Consider the following 12896-nt stretch of genomic DNA (forward strand, 5'->3'; position numbering starts at 1 on the left):
ACTTCCATACATGGCTACACTCCATACAAATACTTTCAGAAATGACTTCCTGACACTTAAATCTATACTCAATGTTAACAAATTTCTCTTCTTCAGATACGCTTTCCTTGCCATTGCCAGTCTACATTTTATATCCTCTCTACTTCGACCATCATCAGTTATTTTGCTCCCCAAATAGCAAAACTCCTTTACTACTTTAAGTGTCTCATTTCCTAATCTAATTCCCTCAGCATCACCCGATTTAATTTGACTACATTCCATTATCCTCGTTTTGCTTTTGTTGATGTTCATCTTATATCCTCCCTTCAAGACACCATCCATTCCGTTCAACTGCTCTTCCAAGTCCTTTGCTGTCTCTGACAGGATTACAATGTCATCGGCGAACCTCAAAGTTTTTATTTCTTCTCCATGGATTTTAATACCTACTCTGAATTTTTCTTTTGTTTCCTTTACTGCTTGCTCAATATACAGATTGAATAACATCGGGGAGAGGCTACAACCCTGTCTTACTCCCTTCCCAACCACTGCTTCCCTTTCATGTCCCTCGACTCTTATAACTGCCATCTGGTTTCTGTACAAATTGTAAATAGCCTTTCGCTCCTTGTACTTTACCCCTGCCACCTTCAGAATTTGAAAGAGAGTATTCCAGTCAACATTGTCAAAAGCTTTCTCTAAGTCTACAAATGCTAGAAACGTAGGTTTGCCTTTCCTTAATCTTTCTTCTAAGATAAGTCGTAAGGTAAGTATTGCCTCACGTGTTCCAGAATTTCTACGGAATCCAAACTGATCTTCCCCGAGGTCGGCTTCTACTAGTTTTTCCATTCGTCTGTAAAGAATTCGTGTTAGTATTTTGCAGCTGTGGCTTATTAAACTGATTGTTTGGTAATTCTCACATCTGTCAACACCTGCTTTCTTTGGGATTGGAATTATTATATTCTTCTTGAAGTCTGAGGGTATTTCGCCTGTTTCATACATCTTGCTCACCAGATGGTAGAGTTTTGTCAGGACTGGCTCTCCCAAGGCTGTCAGTAGTTCCAATGGAATGTTGTCTACTCCGGGGGCCTTGTTTCGACTCAGGTCTTTCAGTGCTCTGTCAAACTCTTCACGCAGTATCGTATCTCCCATTTCATCTTCATCTACATTCTCTTCCATTTCCATAATATTGTCCTCAAGTACATCACCCTTGTATAGACCCTCTATATACTCCTTCCACCTTTCTGCTTTCCCTTCTTTGCTTAGAACTGGGTTTCCATCTGAGCTCTTGATGTTCATGCAAGTGGTTCTCTTATCTCCAAAGGTCTCTTTAATTTTCCTGTAGGCAGTACCTATCTTACCCCTAGTGAGATAAGCCTCTACATCCTTACATTTGTCCTCTAGCCATCCCTGCTTAGCCATTTTGCACTTCCTGTCAATCTCATTTTTGAGACGTTTGTATTCCTTTTTGCCTGCTTCATTTACTGCATTTTTATATTTTCTCCTTTCATCAATTAAATTGAATATTTCTTCTGTTACCCAAGGATTTCTACTAGCCCTCGTCTTTTTACCTACTTGATCCTCTGCTGCCTTCACCACTTCATCCCTCAAAGCTATCCATTCTTCTTCTACTGTATTTCTTTCCCCCATTCCTGTCAATTGTTCCCTTATGCTCTCCCTGAAACTCTGTACAACCTCTGGTTCTTTCAGTTTATCCAGGTCCCATCTCCTTAAATTCCAACCTTTTTTCAGTTTCTTCAGTTTTAATCTACAGGTCATAACCAATAGATTGTGGTCAGAGTCCACATCTGCCCCTGGAAATGTCTTACAATTTAAAACCTGGTTCCTAAATCTCTGTCTTACCATTATATAATCTATCTGATACCTTTTAGTATCTCCAGGGTTCTTCCATGTATACAACCTTCTATCATGATTCTTAAACCAAGTGTTAGCTATGATTAAGTTGTGCTCTCTGCAAAATTCTACCAGGCGGCTTCCTCTTTCATTTCTTAACCCCAATCCATATTCACCTACTACGTTTCCTTCTCTCCCTTTTCCTACACTCGAATTCCAGTCACCCAAGACTATTAAATTTTCATCTTCCTTCACTATCTGAATAATTTCTTTTATTTCATCATACATTTCTTCAATTTCTTCGTCATCTGCAGAGCTAGTTGGCATATAAACTTGTACTACTGTAGTAGGTGTGGCCTTTGTATCTATCTTGGCCACAATAATGCGTTCACTAAGCTGTTTGTAGTAGCTTACCCGCATTCCTATTTTCCTATTCATTATTAAACCTACTCCTGCATTACCCCTATTTGACTTTGTGTTTATGTATTAAGTAATTATATAATCTAAACAATTCACGTAAGTAAAACAGTTACTGTGCTCATAATATGAAATAATACATAAAATAAATTTTCATTTCAAGAAAAATGTATTTGAGAAGATAAATTACCCTGTATGAAAGCACTAAGTAGGTTTAAGTGAAGTATGGTGGCCGAAGGAACAAATTTTGTAGTCAGGCAACTAAAGAATTGTCAACAAAAGATCAAATAGGAGTGATGCAGGAGTAAGTCCAATAATGAACAAAAATAGGATTTTGGATGAAGTATTATGAACAGTATAGTGAAGATGTTACCTACCATAGCAATATTACAGCTGAGTTGACATTAAGTTGATTTCTGTTAGTTACGGTAGGCTGGGCACGACAGCTTCCCGTGCCTACTACAACCAACTGTATAACGGATTTGTAACCATCTCTACAGCAACTCTTCAGTGTTGTCACAGCTCTGCAGGTGGATACTGTTCTAACCTATAATAATTATGCCTACTAGGTCTGTAGACGATTATAAAGTAAAACAGTGTATGATCAGATCAAAGAAAATATTCAGTATTAAGGAATGATTTAATTGTGATGATGAAATGGAAGAAAAAATCAGTAGAAGTAGATGATAGTTTGCTGTTGGAATTTTGTACAGATCACAGTTAATCATTGCTAACTCTGGGTTTAAAAATTGTGAAAGAAGGTTATACACAAGCTGCAAAACTTTTTCAACAGTATGTGGATTCAAACTATAATTTATTAATTATGAAATGACAAAGCTGAAGAAACTGCAAAATGTAGTAAACTGAAGGAAGCAAATATTGTTGAGAGTTACACAGGGAGAATTAACCAAACAGTCACTGAAACTGGCAAAAGAAACACAACAGAATATGAATGAATAACTTTCAGGGATGAAAGAGTGGAGGCAGCAGAGAAACAATTACATAAAGAGGCTAGGTCCAGTAAGAGTCCTTAGATATCATAAGAGATAATGTATTTTATCAAAAGTAATATTCACTTGAGAAAACTATAAGGCACAATTTCTGGCCAGTATTTATCTTCAAGAGGCATAAATTCAGTACTTCCAGTAGGCACACATAAAAGCACATACACAATCCTAGATTGTGAAATGAATAGCTCTTTCCTCAGGGATATGTTTGGAAAGGTTAACGAGAAGGGCAGGACACTCAAACTGCAGGGTGATAGGACCCACTTGTTGCGCAGATGAGGGGAGGGGATATAAAGATGAAAAGGGAAAGGGGGGTCAAATAGAAACTATCAGAAAGAGTAAGAGGTGAGAAATTGTATACTGGTAAGCACTGCACCAGCTTCAGTCCAGAGGTGAGCAGGAAAAATGAATTTAGAGAGAGAGTAATGAATAGTGCTATTAAGAGAGAGAGACTGCTGCGCCACAAGGGCTACATAGATCCTCTCATGCAGTACTAGTTTCTCAGGACTCCATATGGGGCTTGCCCTCAACACATCTTCGCTATCATGACTGTGGAATATTTTAGTTATATGTCATACTATAAAGAGAAAAGAATTCTGCTGTAGTTCTTGGACAAGCAAGCATGTGCACAGTACGAGATTCCAAGACAGCGGGAGCGTATTACAAAAAAAAAACCATTTGGATGCATCTGCCCACCAAGTTATCAGTTGAAGGTCAACCAAGGCATCAAAATGTGGTAATGAATTCTCAGAAGGCCAAGAGATGAAGGTTTAAGGCCATGCTTATGCTAAGTGCCCTATCAATTAGATGGAAATTAAGACATCACATGGAGACCAAATGTTCCAGCGGCCCACAAAGATAATAAACAGGCACTGTGTGCAATCATACCCAAGTGGAAAAATATCTTCAATAAGGGCTGATATAATCAGTATTGGCAAAGTATGCAAGCAGTAACGGCACTGTGTGCAATCATACCCAAGTGGAAAAATATCTTCAATAAGGGCTGATATAATCAGTATTGGCAAAGTATGCAAGCAGTAACGGCACTGTGTGCAATCATACCCAAGTGGAAAAATATCTTCAATAAGGGCTGATATAATCAGTATTGGCAAAGTATGCAAGCAGTAACCAGCCAGTGAAGCTGAGGCAAGAGCCAGTGACATTAGTGGACACCAGCAGCTACTTGTGGAACAGTAGTACTTCACCCACGAGAAGACAGTATTACACTGGGCAGCACCACTACAACTGAAGGGTAAGTGGCAAGCTTACAAGTGTCTGATATATGTTGCATTGACTAGTGCTGAACAGAGATAGTCTGTCTCTGCCTCAGATACCAATGTAGCGGATTTCATTTGCTAGTAGGAACAAGAAGCTGCATAGTATTTGTCTCCTGTGAGCTAGGTCAACGGGCCAGTGAGATAATTAACAGGCCAACGGGCCACCAAGTTAATATTTAGCCCAAGGGGCCACAGATTCATTAGATGGCAGAACAACAGGGTAGTGTATTTAATAGTGACTAGAATAAGAAGCAAGGTGGCTCTTGTCTCTTGATAGTGAGAAGTCCACATTTAATGGCACAGATTCGTAGTGAAAGGAGTACCAGCTGAGGTATATGTGTTAGTGGATCTGTTGGTCAGACACATAGCATAATATATATGTAATGAGAAAAGAATTATTAAAAAGTTCATTTTGTAAGATGAAAGAACTGCACAACAGCTGCTTAATCAACAATCATTTATTGTATACACAACTGGTTTTGAAACACTTGAAGTTCCATCATTTGGTGTAAAAAATAAAATAATTTCATCATGCGAGGTCATCCTCATCCCATTGTTGTCATGGAACCAGATGTTCCACGTCAAAAGGATAAAGGGGGCGGTACATAAATTCCATAAAAACCGTTCCCCTGCAGTGTGACTATTACATAGTTCTCCAGTTTGTGTTCCCAGTCAAACAGCATGGGGGAATAGGTTTTATGAACTTTATGGTCCCCCTGCATCCTTCTGACAAAGTTCTGGTTCCATGAGAACATTAGGATGAGGAAGACCTCAGATGGCTAAGTGATTTAATTTTTTACACCAGATGATGGATCTTTAGATGTTCTGGAATCAGTTGTGTATACAGCTGCCAAGCGGTTTCTTCATTTTATAAAACTGACTTACACATTTGCAGCTGCACCATAAGAAGAACTCTTTAAAGAGTTTGTATCATCTTGCTATACTCTCAAAGATCCTTCTCCATTCCCAAGCATCGACCCTGAACAACCAAGGAGGTTCCACTCCCTCCTGTTATAAAGGTTAATTAGGGGAAAGCACAACTGAAGAATACTGTCACGTCCTGATTGCATCAAGCAGGCCATACCAGCCCTATATTGGTAATTTAGCTACGTGCCAGGACATAACATTGTGCCCTGACATCCTCCTGGACTTAACCTGAGTTAATGCACCTCCCTTACTTTTATCCCAAAGCATTTACACACACACACACACACACACACACACACACACACACGAAGGCAAAAAAGACACATCATGAAGGAGTTTCGCAAATTGGCCACAAATTGTTATGGAAAACCCAAAATTGTAAACTTTGCTGGTTGATGTGTGATGCTGCAATGCAATTCCACTATGCAGCTGGCACAATTGAAATTATGGCACCAGGACATAAAGTCTTTGCAAATTTCATTCCGTGTACTCAGTTGGACAGTAACTGCACCTTGCAAACAGGCGCGTGAACAATATATGCATACGTCCACATTTGACAGGGAGCATGTAGTTGGGCTCAAAGGATCTGGCTGGTGTACGCGGCAAATTGCTCAACACTTGAACATCAGCAATACCACTATTTGACAACGTCAGCAGGAATGGGTAAACCATGTCTGAACACTGAGCCAAGAAGAAAGCGGTTTACCTCAAACGTCAAAACATGAGGACTGAGTCATCATCAGAGAGGCACCCAGGCCCCCAGATTCATCATTATCATTGATCTGATGTGCAACTGGTGCTTTACTGACCACAAGGACTATCAATAGGTGGCTCACAGAAAGGGGGCTGAGCTCACGGTGCCCCTTGCACTGACTACCACTGACCTCTGTACACCAATAAGCCTGTTTGCAGTGTTGTGAGGCACATTCAAGCTGGAATCTCTACCTTGGCCAGCAATGTCACTAGATCTTCTTCCAAATGAGCACATTTGTAGTGTTAGCAGCAGCACCCTCGAACCAGCTCCAGATTTTAATGATGTAATGCGCCAATTGGAGAGAAATTTTGCATGATAACCCTCAGAACACCATCCAACAGGTCTGTCAATTAATGCCAAGTGAAATAACTGCTTGCAAAGGGCCAGAGATGGACCAATGTGTAACATATAAGCCATCCCAGAGCTGGACTGATTTAATTGATACAATCTGTGAAGCATTCGGTGAGTGTGGTGTCAGATCGGCTCTGGTGCAAATATTGTGGACTGTATCGCAAAGGTGGAACTCTAATTCGGCATGAGCTACACTTTGTTTTGCTACATAGATTTACGTTACCTTGCACTTTCTAAGGGGCATTGTGAATATTGTTGTTAATAAACTGGGGCAAGTCTCTCTAGTTTGTTTGTTTTTTATTATTTCTCTTTAGCCAGTTTTTATTCCTCATCATCTCAGGACTGAAGCAGGCACAGTGCTTACCAGTGTACTACCTTTGACCTTCCACTCTCTCCCATAGCTCCTCCATGCTTTTCCTCTCTTTGTCCCATCATCCTCACAACAAACTGGCCCTTTCATCCTGTGGTCTGGTGGCGTGCCCTTCCTCGTTAACTTTCCCAAACTTATCCTTCTCTCCTCCCCAAGGCAGAAACTTTTACTTATGAAAGCTAGGATAGTGTATATACTTTTGTATGTATCTCTCAGTACCACTGAAATATTGCCTCTTGGAGGCAAGTACTTGCCAGCAATTCTATCTCAGAAATTAAAGTGCTGAGATGAAGAAATACAAAAAATACAACAGGCAGAATGGAATACAGATGTCTGAAAACTGATATTAACAGAGGGTGCAAAATTACAAAGCAGGAATAGTTACAGGAGAATTGCAAAAATGTACCAAAATGTGCATAACATTGGGAAAGATAGGTGCCACTTTCTGGGTATGAAGAGCTCAATGGTTAGCTAGTACCTAACAACTGACGGAAGACTTAAAAGTGGAAAGAGTGTATAGAAGGACAGTATAAAGGAAAGAAACTTGTAGATCACATTATGAAAAGGGAATGGGAAGTAGTTGAATAGGCACATGTAAAGGACAAAGACAGTGTTCCATCAGAATAATTAAGCTCCTCAGGAAAAACAATTATGACAAAGCTATTTTACCTGGTACACAGGTAAAAATGACACAGATTTTAAAAAGAAATTTATAATCCCAAGGCGACTACAGAATGTTTGACCAGTACTGAACCATACATGAAACATACTTTTTGAAATTCTGAATTTACGATGGATAAAATACAGGGAGTGCAAAGCAGTCTACAATTTTGACAGAAACTAGATTGCAATAATTAAAAGTTGAACAACACAAATGGAAAACAATAAGCAAAGTAGGATGGAGACGGGTTTGCAGCCTATACCCATGTTATTGAATTTGTTCATAGGGGAATCAACAAGAAACTTAGAAATGGAATTAAACTTCAGGGAAAGAGATAAAACTTGAAAGTTGGAGAATGATAGTATAATTCTGAAGGGACGACAATGTGCTTGGAATATCAGCTGACGAGAATGGATATCATCTTATAAGCAGGCTACCAGATGAACATCAACAAAAATAATATAAAGCTAATGAAGTAAATAATATAAAGCTAATGAAGTGAAGTAGAATTAAATGAGGTGATGCTGAGGGAACAGGATTACTCAGTCAGATACTAAAAGCAAAAGATGAGTTTTACCCTAAACATGGTGAATATATCAACAAAAACAATCAATTTTTTGAAAATATAACATGATTGAGTAGACAAAGAATCTACTCACCAAGTGGTGGCAGGAGAAAAAGACATAAACCTCGTGGAAATGTGAAAGCTTTTGGAGTCAGTGGCTCTGTCTTCCAGCAGAGGGAAATACACTAAAATTGAAATGTAAGATGGCCATAATCAGTTATTGGAGTGTAAACAACACCAAGTAGGGATCTCATGCCAGGCTCTGTCAGTATAAGCAGCAAGAAGCTAGGCCTACACTACAAAGATAAAATATGTTTCCTCTTAGCTTTATGTTATATGGTGTAGATACAAAAAGTGAAAGCTATGGAAGTTACACTCTAGTGCATAGAAGGGGCTTAAGAAAAATATTTCAAACTTGTTCATACTCATACTTAAGTGAACAGTTTCTGTAGACACATGTAAACAATTGAAAGGCTTGAGACAACAATGGAGCCTGGCATGACAGCTCCACTTAATTGTGTCTACATCACAACAGCTGATTCTGGTCACCTTACCTTTCAGTTTGAACACACACCTTCGATAGTTTTGCTAAAACTTTCAATGTTAGCATCAACAGACTTTATATCCTTGTACTTGTGTTCTCAACAGCTTTTGAACAATGTTGAAAAAAGTACAAGGTCTGTTAGAAAAGTATCCAACCTTTGTTCCGGAAAACCCTTCACTTACCTGGAGCAGCGGACGCCTAATCACCCTCAAAGTAGTTCCGTTGGGACTCCACACACTTCTACCAGCAGTGCTGCCATTGTTGGAAGAATACCAAAAAGGCCTTTCGCAATGGATTTTAGCCTGGCTATTGTCACTGACATAATGTCCTCTCTTGTCTGAAATTAGATTCCTTTCAATGGCCTCTTGAGTTTGAGGAACAGCCAGAAGTCACAGGGGTCCAAATTAGGAGAATAAGGAGCCTGTTGAAGCACAGGAATATAGTTTTTTGCCAAAAATGTTTGAATCAAGTGCGAGGAATGTGCTGGAGCATTGTTGTGATGGAGGTAGCAATTTTGTGTCAACCACAAGTCCAGTCTCTTGTGCCACACAGCATCATATAGTCGATGGAGGACATCCCTGTAGTACTCTTTGGTGATTGTTTGACGCTGTGGTGCGTAGTCGTGGTGTACCATACTGTGGGAGTCAAGGAAAGCAGTCAATATCATTTTGATGCTGCTGTGCACTTGGTGAGCCTTCTTTGGGCTTGGACTGTGACAACTGGGATTTGGTTTCTGGGTCATGCCCATACACCTAGGACTCATCACCTGTGATTACGCAGTTCATGAAGTTGGGGCACTGTTTGTGGAGTCCGGCATATCCTGTGAGATTTCAACATGAAATTTCTTTTGCTCTGCTGTCAGTAGCTTTGGCACGAATTTCGCTGTCACTCTCTTTACGGCCAAAGCTGTGGTCATAGTGGAACGTGCTGAAAAGTGCTGATGCTCACTTCTCCTGCAATTTTTCTAATAGTGACATGATGGTCAAGCATCACCAAATCATTCACTTTGGCAGTGAGCTGGTCATTTTGGCATATTGAGATCGGAGCGTGGCTTACTCTCCACCGGTGTGCAACTGTCTTTAAACTGGCTGTACCACTCTTCAATCTGTGTGATGCCCATAACATCACCAAACGTCATCTGAATCTTCAGAATGGTTTCCACCTGGCTGTCACCCAGTTTCTGGCAAAAACTGATACAGTAGCACTGCTCCATTTGTTCTGTCATTTTGCTTCCAATGAAAATCCAATGCGAGGACTACACACTACGTCACTCAACTGCTGCTTGCCAGCAACTGATGCCAGGAAAAAAATTCATCCATGCGCATGAAGGTTCGGGGTCAGTTCATTCAAGCAAGCTAGATTCAAGACAGAAAAGAAGTAAGATTGGGTACTTTTCTAACAGACTCATATACCATTCCACTGAAAAAAATGTATTTGCTTCAGTATCTCAGTTGATACAAGTGTTAATAAAGATGAAACATACAGCAGAATTATTTGCCGAAAACCTCACTTTGTTATCTCAAACCATTCAACAAATAAAAGGGCTGTTATTTATTATGTGACTCCCCATGTATAAATAACTGATGACAACCAAAATAATAGGATATAAAATGCAGACTGGCAATAGCAAGAAAAGTGTTTCTGAAAAAGAGAAATTTAAGACTGAATAGAAATTTAAGCATTGGAGAGTTCTTTCATAAAGTATTTTCTGAAGTGTAGCCTTATGTGGAAGAGTAAACAATACAAAAAAGAAGAGAATAGAAGCTTTTGAAATGTGGTGTAACAGACAGATTCTGAAGATTAGACAGGTAGATCAAGTAACATTTAGCCATTTGCAGGGAATTAATCCAACAGGCACACACCAAGAGTGCAAAATGCTGTATGCATATTTGTTTAATTTTAATTTTTTCCTTCCTTTTCTTTTTTGTGTATATATGTAGCAAGGTATTGTGCATATTGGGTAGGTTGCAGATAGGTACACAGTCATGAGCATTCACATGCTACCCTGTGACACTAACCAAACTGCAGACCAACAACAAAAATCCTTACAATCCAACCATACTTTACATAACTCACCTTGTTCAAAGTTATCTATGACATCCTAATGTTATCAGTTCAATACAGGCATATACTGTCTGTATCAATATCTTGCCTGTAAAACTTTGCTAATTCTGGTAATAGTGGTATGAATGTTTTGAGTTACATGCTGTAAAAAACTAAAACATGGGTTTGCTTTATGACATCTATGAAGCGGATACTTAGTAAGACATTATTTTAACACAATATTGTGGATCCTTTAAACAAGATAATGAGTAAGGAATTACCTCTTTCATCATCTTGGTTAAGTTTCAGATTCATTTAGATTAGATTAGATTAATACTAGTTCCATGGATCATGAATACGATATTTCGTAATGATGTGGAACGAGTCGAATTTTCCAATACATGACATAATTAGGTTAATTTAACAACATACTTAAGTTAATATAACTACTTTATTTTTTTGTGTTTTTTTTTTATTATTTTTTTATTTTTTTAATATTTTTTTTTCTTAATTTATATCTAAAAATTCCTCTATGGAGTAGAAGGAGTTGTCATTCAGAAATTCTTTTAATTTCTTCTTAAATACTTGTTGGTTATCTGTCAGACTTTTGATACTATTTGGTAAGTGACCAAAGACTTTAGTGCCAGTATAATTCACCCCTTTCTGTGCCAAAGTTAGATTTAATCTTGAATAGTGCAGATCGTCCTTTCTCCTAGTATTGTAGTTATGCACACTGCTATTACTTTTGAATTGGGTTTGGTTGTTAATAACAAATTTCATAAGAGAGTATATATACTGAGAAGCTACTGTGAATATCCCTAGATCCTTAAATAAATGTCTGCAGGATGATCTTGAGTGGACTCCAGCTATTATTCTGATTACACGCTTCTGTGCAATAAATACTTTATTCCTCAGTGATGAATTACCCCAAAATATGATGCCATATGAAAGCAATGAGTGAAAATAGGCGTAGTAAGCTAATTTACTAAGATGTTTATCACCAAAATTTGCAATGACCCTTATTGCATAAGTAGCTGAACTCAAACGTTTCAGCAGATCATCAATGTGTTTCTTCCAATTTAATCTCTCATCAATGGACATACCTAAAAATTTGGAATATTCTACCTTAGCTATATGCTTCTGATTAAGGTCTATATTTATTAATGGCGTCATACCATTCGCTGTACGGAACTGTATGTACTGTGTCTTATCAAAATTCAGTGAGAGTCCGTTTACAAGGAACCACTTAGTAATTTTCTGAAAGACAGTATTGACAATTTCATCAGTTAATTCTTGTTTCTCAGGTGTGATTACTATACTTGTATCATCAGCAAAGAGAACTAACTTTGCCTCTTCATGAATATAGAATGGCAAGTCATTAATATATAATAAGAACAACAAAGGACCCAAGACTGACCCTTGTGGAACCCCATTCTTGATAGTTCCCCAGTTTGAGGAATGTGCTGATCTTTGCATGTTACGAGAACTACTTATTCCAACTTTCTGCACTCTTCCAGTTAGGTACGAATTAAACCATTTGTGCACTGTCCCACTCATGCCACAATACTTGAGCTTGTCTAGCAGAATTTCATGATTTACACAATCAAAAGCCTTTGAGAGATCACAAAAAATCCCAATGGGAGGTGTTCGGTTATTCAGATCATTCAAAATTTGACTGGTGAAAGCATATATGGCATTTTCTGTTGAAAAACCTTTCTGGAAACCAAACTGACATTTTGTTAGTACTTCATTTTTACAGATATGTGAAGCTACTCTTGAATACATTACTTTCTCAAAAATTTTGGATAAAGCTGTTAGAAGGGAGATTGGACGGTAATTGTTGACATCAGATCTATCCCCCTTTTTATGCAAAGGTATAACAATAGCATATTTCAGTCTATCAGGGAAAATGCCCTGTTCCAGAGAGCTATTACACAGGTGGCTGAGAATCTTACTTATCTGTTGAGAACAAGCTTTTAGTATTTTGCTGGAAATGCCATCAATTCCATGTGAGTTTTTGCTTTTAAGCAAGTTTATTATTTTCCTAATTTCAGAGGGAGAAGTGGGTGAGATTTCAATTGTATCAAATTGCATAGGTATGGCCTCTTCCATTAACAGCCTAGCATCTTCTAATGAACACCTGGATCCTACTA

The sequence above is a fragment of the Schistocerca serialis genome, chromosome 2 (genome assembly GCF_023864345.2).
Source record: "Schistocerca serialis cubense isolate TAMUIC-IGC-003099 chromosome 2, iqSchSeri2.2, whole genome shotgun sequence".
Taxonomy (NCBI): Eukaryota; Metazoa; Arthropoda; class Insecta; order Orthoptera; family Acrididae; genus Schistocerca; species Schistocerca serialis.